We start from the raw sequence: 9737 nt of genomic DNA on the forward strand, positions 1-9737 counted from the left end.
ATACCAAAAGTACATTGGTTTAATTTTATTTCATTTCATTTGATTTTTGAGATAGTCAGTTAGTATGTTTTGTATTCTCCAGGAAGCTCTAGAGTGTTGAGGTTCAGCATTCCATGCTAGTACCATTACAGGTATGTAAAAACTTACCTGGCTTTAATTGCTTATAATAAAATAGTCCCAAAATATCTATAAACACTATAAAATAAACACCTTCCAGTCTGAGAGATGAAAATATTTCCTGTTCATTTACAAACCTCATTGATAGAAAGTATATTTGTTTCTTGAAACAAACTAAACTGCAAACTGAGTGCCATGATTAGCCCCCTCTCTGGTTTCCAGGCTCAGCCGCTTCTCTCTGTTCCCATTATTATTGATGATCTCGAACAGGGGAATGCCAGGCCTACGACATGAGAGTGAGTGGGTAAGGGGAAGGGTTGGGGGAACATACAGGGGAATTTTGGGACAGCATTTGAAATCTAAATGAAGAAAACATCTAATTGAAAAAAACAACTTAAGTGTATTCACATATGTACACAGGGACATGTGGCACATATATACATAATTTAAAATTATCATTCCTTTTCAATACTGTGTTTTTCATTTATTTTATTATTATTATTAATATATATGGCAATTCTGAAACTTACTTTGTAGACTAGAATGTCCTCAAACTGAGATTTGCCTACCTCTGCCTTCCAAAAACTGAGATAAAAGGTGTGTGCCACCACCACCTGGCTTCCGAAATATTTTTTACTTAGTGGGAGATGTCCATTATTTTTTTCCTGTTAGGATATATCAAAATCATCAAGATGTCATTTTTCCTTAATCAATTTATGAGAGTAAATCAATCCCTGTAAAAATATTTCAGGTACTTTTGGAGACAGGTAAGTTTACAAAAAACATCATTTAAAAAATATTTTATTTCTGGAGCCAAAACCTTGAGTAGACCTTGCATGCAAACTCTGTAGCTAGCCTTATAACACCCGGAGGCAACTCCACTGCCAATCATCTAACATTCATAGGATCCGATGATCAGACAAGAGGAAGACACAACATCATTCCCCAACACCTGGAGTAGAGGGTACCAGAAAGACACAGGCATGCAGGAACTCCACCAGACCAGTGGTATGGATTGCATCCATTCTGTCTGGGACAGGGCCCTGAGCATTCCTTGGATACAAACTCAGCAGCCAGCCCCATAACACCCAGAGGAAGCTCCACTACCTGAAGATCTAATATGGCCAGGGTCAGAGGATCCCAGGATCCTAGGAGCTTAGTCACACCAGGATCTCAAGGTTCCAAGGGCAGCTTGACTCCCAGGATGTCAGACACACCCAGCATCTCATAATCACAGTATACCGTAATAACAGGATCACAGAGACAGCTAGACTTTGAAGAGTTATGACACAACCAATATCACAGGAAGGACAGTCTGATGTAGCCAGGGCATGTAGCACTTGAGATATCCAGATGGTGAGAGGCAAGGACAAGTTAATAAGCAAGAGAAACCAAAGTTATTTGGAATAATCAGCACCCAACACTTGCACCATATCAAGTGGAACCCCAACACACCCTAAAAGTAAGACATGGATCTAAAGTCACTTCTCATAGTGATGATGAAGGACTTTAAGAAGGACATTAGTAACTCTCTTAACGAAATGCAGGAGAACACAGATAAACATGTAGAAGTCCTTAAAGAGGATACACAAAAATCTGTTAAATAGATTCAGGAAAACACAATCAAACAGGTGAAGGAGCAGAACAAAACTATCCATAATCTAAAAATGGAAATAGAAACAATTGACAATTCTCACTCAGGCCATGAAGCTATGGAATATTCCCATTTACTGAGATCCAGAGGAGTAGCCATTTGGAAGATTGTGTCCCTAAATGTGAAGGTTGTGCTGAAACTCTTATGAAAATTGAGAACAATTTTAAATATGAAAGAAAAAAACACACATTAAAAATTCATGTAGGCAAAATTGACAGCCTTCTATATGTCACAAAACACACAAGCAGAGATTACAATTACAATAATTATTTTTATATCAAGGGGTCAAAACTCCTGATACAATCAATGTCCAAGAAGAGATATTTAGAGCACACACTCACCGGGGACAAACTGTCATGACTGGGACAGCATGGCAGGAAACAAAATGTTGATCTGTTTCATTGAGGGCCAGCATGGGGCCTTCTTACACTTTTGTGGAATAAGCAGCCAAGAGTTAGGTCAGAAATAGCCAGCGCCCTCAATTATGCCAAAGTAAACTATTTCTGCTAGGGAACAGTCCCAAATGTTCCACAAACTTCCTAGACTGTTCCACTAGTTTGAGACACCTGAGACTGTGGGAAAATTTCACACCCAATCTTAATGAAACTGAACCAGGCATGTGTAAAATACTTTTTGAAAATAGTTTCATTTCAATTCAGGAAAAAGGACAGAGAGCCCTGCTTTGTAATGGATGGAGTTAGTCTTTAGCTTCCACTGTGCACCCTAAATGAAACATAGTGTAAACGAAGCAGTTTTCTATGCAGCAAGTAAAGAGTGAAAACAACACACTAATGGAGATAAAATGCAAAGAACCGGGATATATAGTAACAATTCCAATTGTAAGTGTGAAAAAACAAATATACATATATGTGAGTTGTGCTTGTTATTTTCCTACTGGTTTGATTGTACAGGATAAAAAAACAATAGTCTGTCCGTATTGGCCACAGTTTCATTCATCATTGTGCTAGTGGACCCAATCTAGGAATTAATCATCAGGGTTTGACAGCAAAATCCATCGGCTCAATACACCAGACATTAGCTGGAAAGTGAGGTACAAGTAGGTCATGTCCTTTGGTTTCTTCTCTCTCAGTCAGTTATATGGGCGTCCTGTCATTGTTTGTTATTGTTGTTGGTTGTTGTTTTAAAATTTGAAATATTGAATGCAAAAGCAAGTGGCAGGAGCCCAACAGGTCTTTGCATTCTTACTTTCTCCTTTCCATCACTCTCCAATTCTTCCAATCCCCAGCTTTCATTCAAACATAAAGAAACAATGTGAAAATAAGACTCCTTCATCATCTTTACTTTGTGCTTGCATGTTGGCTGTAATCATCTTGAAAACATTAAAAATCAGGCTAAGATTCTGCCTATGTTTGATAGGGTTTCATTGCTGTGAAGAGACACCATGACTCAGGCAACTCTTATAAAGGAAAATTTAATAGAGGTTGTCTTACAGTTTTAGAGGGTCAGGTCAGTACATTATTATCATGGTGGGAAGCATGGCAACATCCAGGAAGAAGGGGTGATGTAGAAGGAAAGAAGTTTTCTATATCTTAATCTGAAAGCATACAGGAGGAAGCTTGTGGCCAAAGCAGCAAGGAAAAGCATCTCTCTTCATCACTGGGCAGAGTTTGAGCACTAGATAAAAGCCAGCCTACACAATGATCAAGGCCACATCTGCTAATAGTGCCACTTCCCATGGGCCAAGGATATTCTAATCATCAAACTGCTACATACCTGCAAACACTCCTGTATGCATGTATGCTCACAGACACAAAGACACACACACAAAGACACACAAACACACACACACACACACACACACACACACACTTTCATGCCTATTGCACGTGATATTGCATAAAAATATATTTGTTTATTTACTCATATATTTATTTTTTACTTACTTGCTTGCTTGCTTATTACTTACTTATTTACTTATTTACTTACTTACTTAGTTTTAAATGTTTTGCTGAAGAACTTTGTACATAAACATAATGAGTTTGAGTAAATCCATCCCCATCTTCTCCTCCTTGAATTGCTCTCCATTTCTCCTGTATCACTTTTAGCTTTAATTCCATGCACATTTTAATAAAGACCACTGAGTGAATTTAGTGCTGACTACATATGTGGGGTTAGGGAAACACATCCACTGGAACATGGGCAGCCTCTGAGGAGCCAAATCTATGAAGAAAACTGGCCCTCACACCTGCAGCCACTAATTGCCAATTTTTTGGGGTGAAATTTTCTCTGCTCCCCCATCTATTCTTCAAGAACTGTGAGACAGAAAATTTTAAAAAAAGGTGTTGAGATCTGCTTAGAAAGGACTTTAATCTCAGGATATGGGAATCAAAACTAGTTAGAGATGAATTCTCTGCTGATCTGCACAGGAAAGCACAGAAATCTAGGACTATACAGAAATATCCAGTTCCAGAGGAAAAAAAAAAAAAGAAACAGGGAGGAATTGGAAAGTACAAATAAGAATTTGAATGTACAGATTGTAAATCCTGTCTCTGGGAGTAATAATCAAGGTACTTTGAAAGGAACAATCAAGCCATGTTTAAAAGACTGGACACACCATTTGGCATATGTTATATAAATCAGTAAAAATAATTAAAAATGTCTCATTAAAATTCACAACAGTCCCCTTAAGTTTTTTCTTCTGGTTTTCTTCTTTAAATATCTTATTGAATCTGAAGTGATGGCTCAGCATTTCTGAACACTGGCAGCTCATGCACAGCATACACTTGGACTTGCCACATTTCCATAGGCTGTTTACAACTTCTTCTATTTTAGTAACCACAGGGAATCCACACTCCCCCTTCCCATGAGACAATGTATCCATACCTATACAGAGAATTCAAAACAAACAAAATCTCTTCAATCTGTCTCACCAATCATACATTAGGTCCAATGCTTGGGTGCTTTCTATTTCAGGCTCACAATGATCAATGGTATATACTTTCTAGGTTGTATAACTGCACTTCATTTCTCTACCAGGAACCTTCCCTCAGATTCTGTCCTCATCAAGAATCCCATCTAATACCATCAGACACTTCTATGCATCAGAGGGAACAAGGTCTAGCTGTGTGCCTTGCAGGTTGGGTAGAGCACTGTCAATATCCCTTCTCCTCCAGCAAACCCTCTCAAGGCTCACAACGGTTGTCTTCCAGAATAAAATCTGATTGCCTAAGAGAAGGAGCAAATCATCTCTGCTTGCTCTAATGTCTAAATGCCATTACAGATTAAGAAAAAACCTAGAGCTTCCCTAAGATTCTCAGTCCGGGAGCATTTGGACAATCCATTACTTTCATAGGGTCCAAAATTGTTTGAATTCTACAGACCAATGAATTGTCCCATTAGAAGCCAACTTTCCAGCAGGTAGCAGCAGCTCCAACTGTTGTCTCCAAAGGCAGTTAAACAAAAGCAACCTGAAGAGGCAGGTGAACTGGTCCTGGTCCCACCAAGGTGACTTTGGTTTCTGGTGGGTGGGGGCAATTACATGCTGTGAGAACTCTGTTCTGTTGATGTGCTCACCCACCAAAACACTCCTCTTGGAAAGACCAGGAATGAGTTCCTCTTCCAAAATCCCTCCTCTTGCATGTGGTGTTCATTCCATGGGTGTGGGGAGTAGGCTCTATTCCTTGGGTACTCTGTTTCTAAATGAGGTGACACGCAGTGATCACTCTCTCCTACCTTTCACAGATGATTGAGACTCCTAATCTAGACATTATTTATTTATTTATTTATTTTTTCAATCTGCGAAGGCAGATATGGTTGTTTGCTAACATTACAGTTTGCATGGACACTTCATATATGTAATACATCAGAGGACAGAAGAGGATACAGCAGCATATGCTGCTGGAATTACAGGGAGGATGAGAAAGAAAGGGGGGGCAGGGAGGGAGAGGGAAAGAGAGAAACACAGACTGAGACTGAGATACAGAGAGATAGCAATACAGAGAGTGGGAAAGTTAGAAGGAAAGAGAGAGAGGCAGAGAGACAGAGAGACAGAGAGACAGATAGAGAGACAGAGAAACAGTCACAATGTAATTGCTAGAAATTGAAGCCACGACCTGTGTGATAGCAGCAAGTCTGTCCAATACATACATTGTCTCTTGAGATTTTGGCTCCAATTTTAATTGGCCAAGAAAGACCTGATGCTATGTATTCTGGAGCTGACCTTTTGTATATCATCTTATTCCTGGAAACAGTTTCACATCTAGGGAACATGACCTTTAATCAGTCTTGATGCATCTCACATATCCTATGCCCAGACACCAAAGGAGACATATGGAAGGTTTCCTGTTGTGGTCTGGTAAATGCTCGCAATTCCTGACAAGAATCTCCAGAAGAATAAAGCCAATAAAGTCGAAACAACCTTAGCCCTGTTCAGAGTGAGATACCTGCCTTCTTAATGCTTCTCAGTACAGCTTTATATAGTGTATTAGCTTACTCTTGGTCAGAATTCACCACAGATCACAAACATCCTATTCAGATTTCTCTCTCTTTATTTTTTTCTTGCTGTAGTGGTGGTGATTTTTTAAGAGAGCCTTATAAGAATTAATTTACTCTTAGATGAATTTGGACCTTTTGAGAAAGATTGTATTCCTACACCATTTTTCGCTCATGGCTTAGAGTATAAGATCATTGGCCCCTGTGCACAGGTTCCAGTATTCAATTACCAGGGCCCATCTGTCACAGCCACAGGTAAGTGTTGTTTCAGGGGATCTAATACTATCTAACTTCTGATCTCTACACGGTCCAGTTTAGTGCACAGGCAGCAGACACACCCCTTCAGGTAAAACATTCATAAAATAGAAATAATGAAAATTCTACAGTTTACCAATTGCCATATAAAACTTGATTTCCAAATGATCACACATACTATTAGGAGAGGACCTCAAAATGTGGATGTAGGTCAAAAATTTTGATATATTTGATACTTATTTTTTCTTTCTTTTCTGTTTTACACCACCTAGGACCCCACATCCCAATGACCTGGAGGAGAGTAAGCCAGAGTTCTTCCATAGTCTTTGCTTCAGTTCCTGTCTCCACTTACCAGCTCTGATTAAGGTGTTGTCCAGACTTCCCTAGATAACACAGTTTAAAACCTGAAAGTTGAAAACAGAAAGAATCCATTACATCATTTGGTAGATTTGGGTCCCAATTTTTACCTCATTGAAATCAAGACAGGACTGTATGCTTGCAATAATGTTATCTGCCTGTGCTTAAACTTCTGACTAAAAAACTCTTTGTTCAAAACAGTGCAGTGACCGATGAGCATCAGACAGTTACATAGCAATTGTTGCCCTATGAATTTGGATACATCTCTGATTATATTGAAGATTCAAATTCAATTAAATGGTTTTAGTAGTAGGTAGACAGGCACCTAGTGTTGAGGTAAAACAAATTCCACAGTAGATCAGTTCTAAAACTACATTATTCTGCATGATATCTCAGCACTAATGAATAGGCAGCTGCACAAGCAAAAGAAGAGGAAAAGGAAGAAACACAGGCAGACACAGATGCAGAGGTTGAGAAACAGGCTGAGATAGAGAATGAAGAAGGAGAAAAGGAAGGGCAGGCAGAGTCACAGGGACAGTCAAAGGGAGATTCAGAATCAGAGACAGAGTCAGAATGTGTGGTGTGCATGTACCTAGTGTGTGTCTTTCTAAATTTTAGACCTTTTAGGAAGTTACATTAACTCAAGTGTCCTGAGAGATGGAGTGATTGGTTGCAACAAATTTCTCAGATTACAACCAGTATACCAAGACATGGTTTCTGTCTAATTGGCCACCCAGACCCAAGGAATACTTATAATAGGAGAGATCCCAGGCTAATGGTTTTCTTTCTTATAATAAGTCTGTCTCTCCCAGTCACAGAATAAAAGGAAATTATGATTCATTGGAAAAGAACACATAAATGGCTCCAGAAACTCAGCCAAGTCTATTAAGATATATATATATATATATATATATTATCACAAAGCTCTCACACAACTTTTTAAAAATCCTGTACTGGATTCATCTTCTAAGTATACACTGTATGTTATGTATAGTATATCATAAAATACTAAATAGGAATATCTAGCTATGTACACTGAATGTATACTGTGAGGAGCTGCCCTTTCAATCTCCATTACAAGATGGAGCTGACATCCGTTGTTCTAACTGGTAAAGAAATAGTCTGTGTATGTGCTGGGGTATTTTTCCATTCTTTGTGCCCTTCCTGTTCTGTGGCGTCATATGGGCTGATAGTGAGCAGCCCTTAGGGTGAAATATGTCTCTAACACTTCTTGTGGTCTATTTAAGGACCGAGTTTCCTGTGTTCTAAGCCTCCTCGCCCAAAAGCTAATCATCTTTCTCTTGAGATGGATTAAAGCTATGCTGCAGAAGGATCTGAGTGTGTCCTGTGTGTGTGTGTTATCGACGGTGAGACTCTTTATCATCACAGACACAGTATACTGAATGCACAGAGCATTAGTACTGTAACTCCATGGATAAATCATGTTCATGAAGCAACACTAACAGAGATTTACACACAATATTTGCATTTCATTTGTGTTCCCGAGATGAAAATTATTTTCATCAACACACATGGCACTGCATAGAACAGGTATGACTAATATTAAAATAGTAAACAGCTGACTGCAAGAAGTATAGAAATCAGAGTTAGTAAGTCTTTGGTGGAATACTATATTTACATACTCACAACATCCATTAGTGAAGAACTCCTGCTGCATTAACTTTGCACAAGATTTATTGTCAAAACTTGTACTTTTAGTCTGGTGGTTGGTGGTTGGTTACACAAGTTGGTTGTGGTTTGTTAGTAGCCATAATTAAAGGAGAAGAACAAGGAAAAAAATTAAATTCAGAGATTTTCTAATTCCTCTCTCTAATATACCCTTATTTCTGTTCTATCTAGCGTTAGGGGTTATAAAAAGAAGATCCTAGAAAATATCAAACACCAACTATAAAAATGAATCCTTAATTACTGTCCACCAGAAACCACCAATTGTGAAGAAATACACTTTATCTTCTTTATCATAAGTTTTAAAGGACTCTCTTCAATAGCTTCCTGACTGGACTGTTCTTTTTTCTTCTGTGTTCTTTTTCCTTGTGTGTGTGTGTGTGTGTGTGTGCATGAGGATGAGTGTGTGTGACTTCCTGTGATTAATACCTTCCTGTGTTGTTAACCATTCATATTTGCTGTGGATTTACTCACAACAAACAGATAAACTGAATTGTGAGTATCTTTTTTTTGGTGTCTGTTTTGTTTTTCTTTTCTGGTGGTGGGTTTAGCATGTATGTAAATCAAACACTACCATCGAGTCACATCTCTAGCTTAGACAGGGTTTTGAATTATTTAACACTAGTTATTTCTCTCCATATTACTTTAACATTATAATGTTTTTATTGTACTCCTGATCTGTTACTGAAATTTTATTTCTATTTACTCCAAATTTATGTAGGTGCTAAGCAACGTCAACCCATTGCTGATATTTTTTGTCAATAAGGCAAGTTGATCAATAAATGACTTTTTTTTTTCTGACTAGTGCCATATTGTGTTTTCTTGAAGACTTGTATCTTATGAGCCGGAGCAGAAACTTGTAATGTACACTTGAGGAGGGTTTTTTTGGGATTTGGAGGGTATTTCAGTGTATAAAATGAATGTCAGGTGCCTGATGTTCTATCAGGGTAATGGTGCTCCTTAAGCTACATGTTCATCTTTATTTTCTCCTACACTTTTCATAACAATATTTTTCAGTACCACAGAGCAAATGTTACAGGTTCTTAGCTTTTAAACTCTCAGTAAACACCAAAGTCTCAATTTTGGACTACAGTGCAGCCTCTTCTCTAAAAGCTAGTCAGAGGATGCTTAGTCCTGTGAGCCCAATCCTTTCTTTTTATTCCAAGCATGGAGGGAAAATGGCATGCCCTGTAAGGGTTTTGCAATTAGAGATTCT

The sequence above is a fragment of the Mus musculus genome, chromosome Y (genome assembly GCF_000001635.26).
Source record: "Mus musculus strain C57BL/6J chromosome Y, GRCm38.p6 C57BL/6J".
Lineage (NCBI taxonomy): Eukaryota > Metazoa > Chordata > Mammalia > Rodentia > Muridae > Mus > Mus musculus.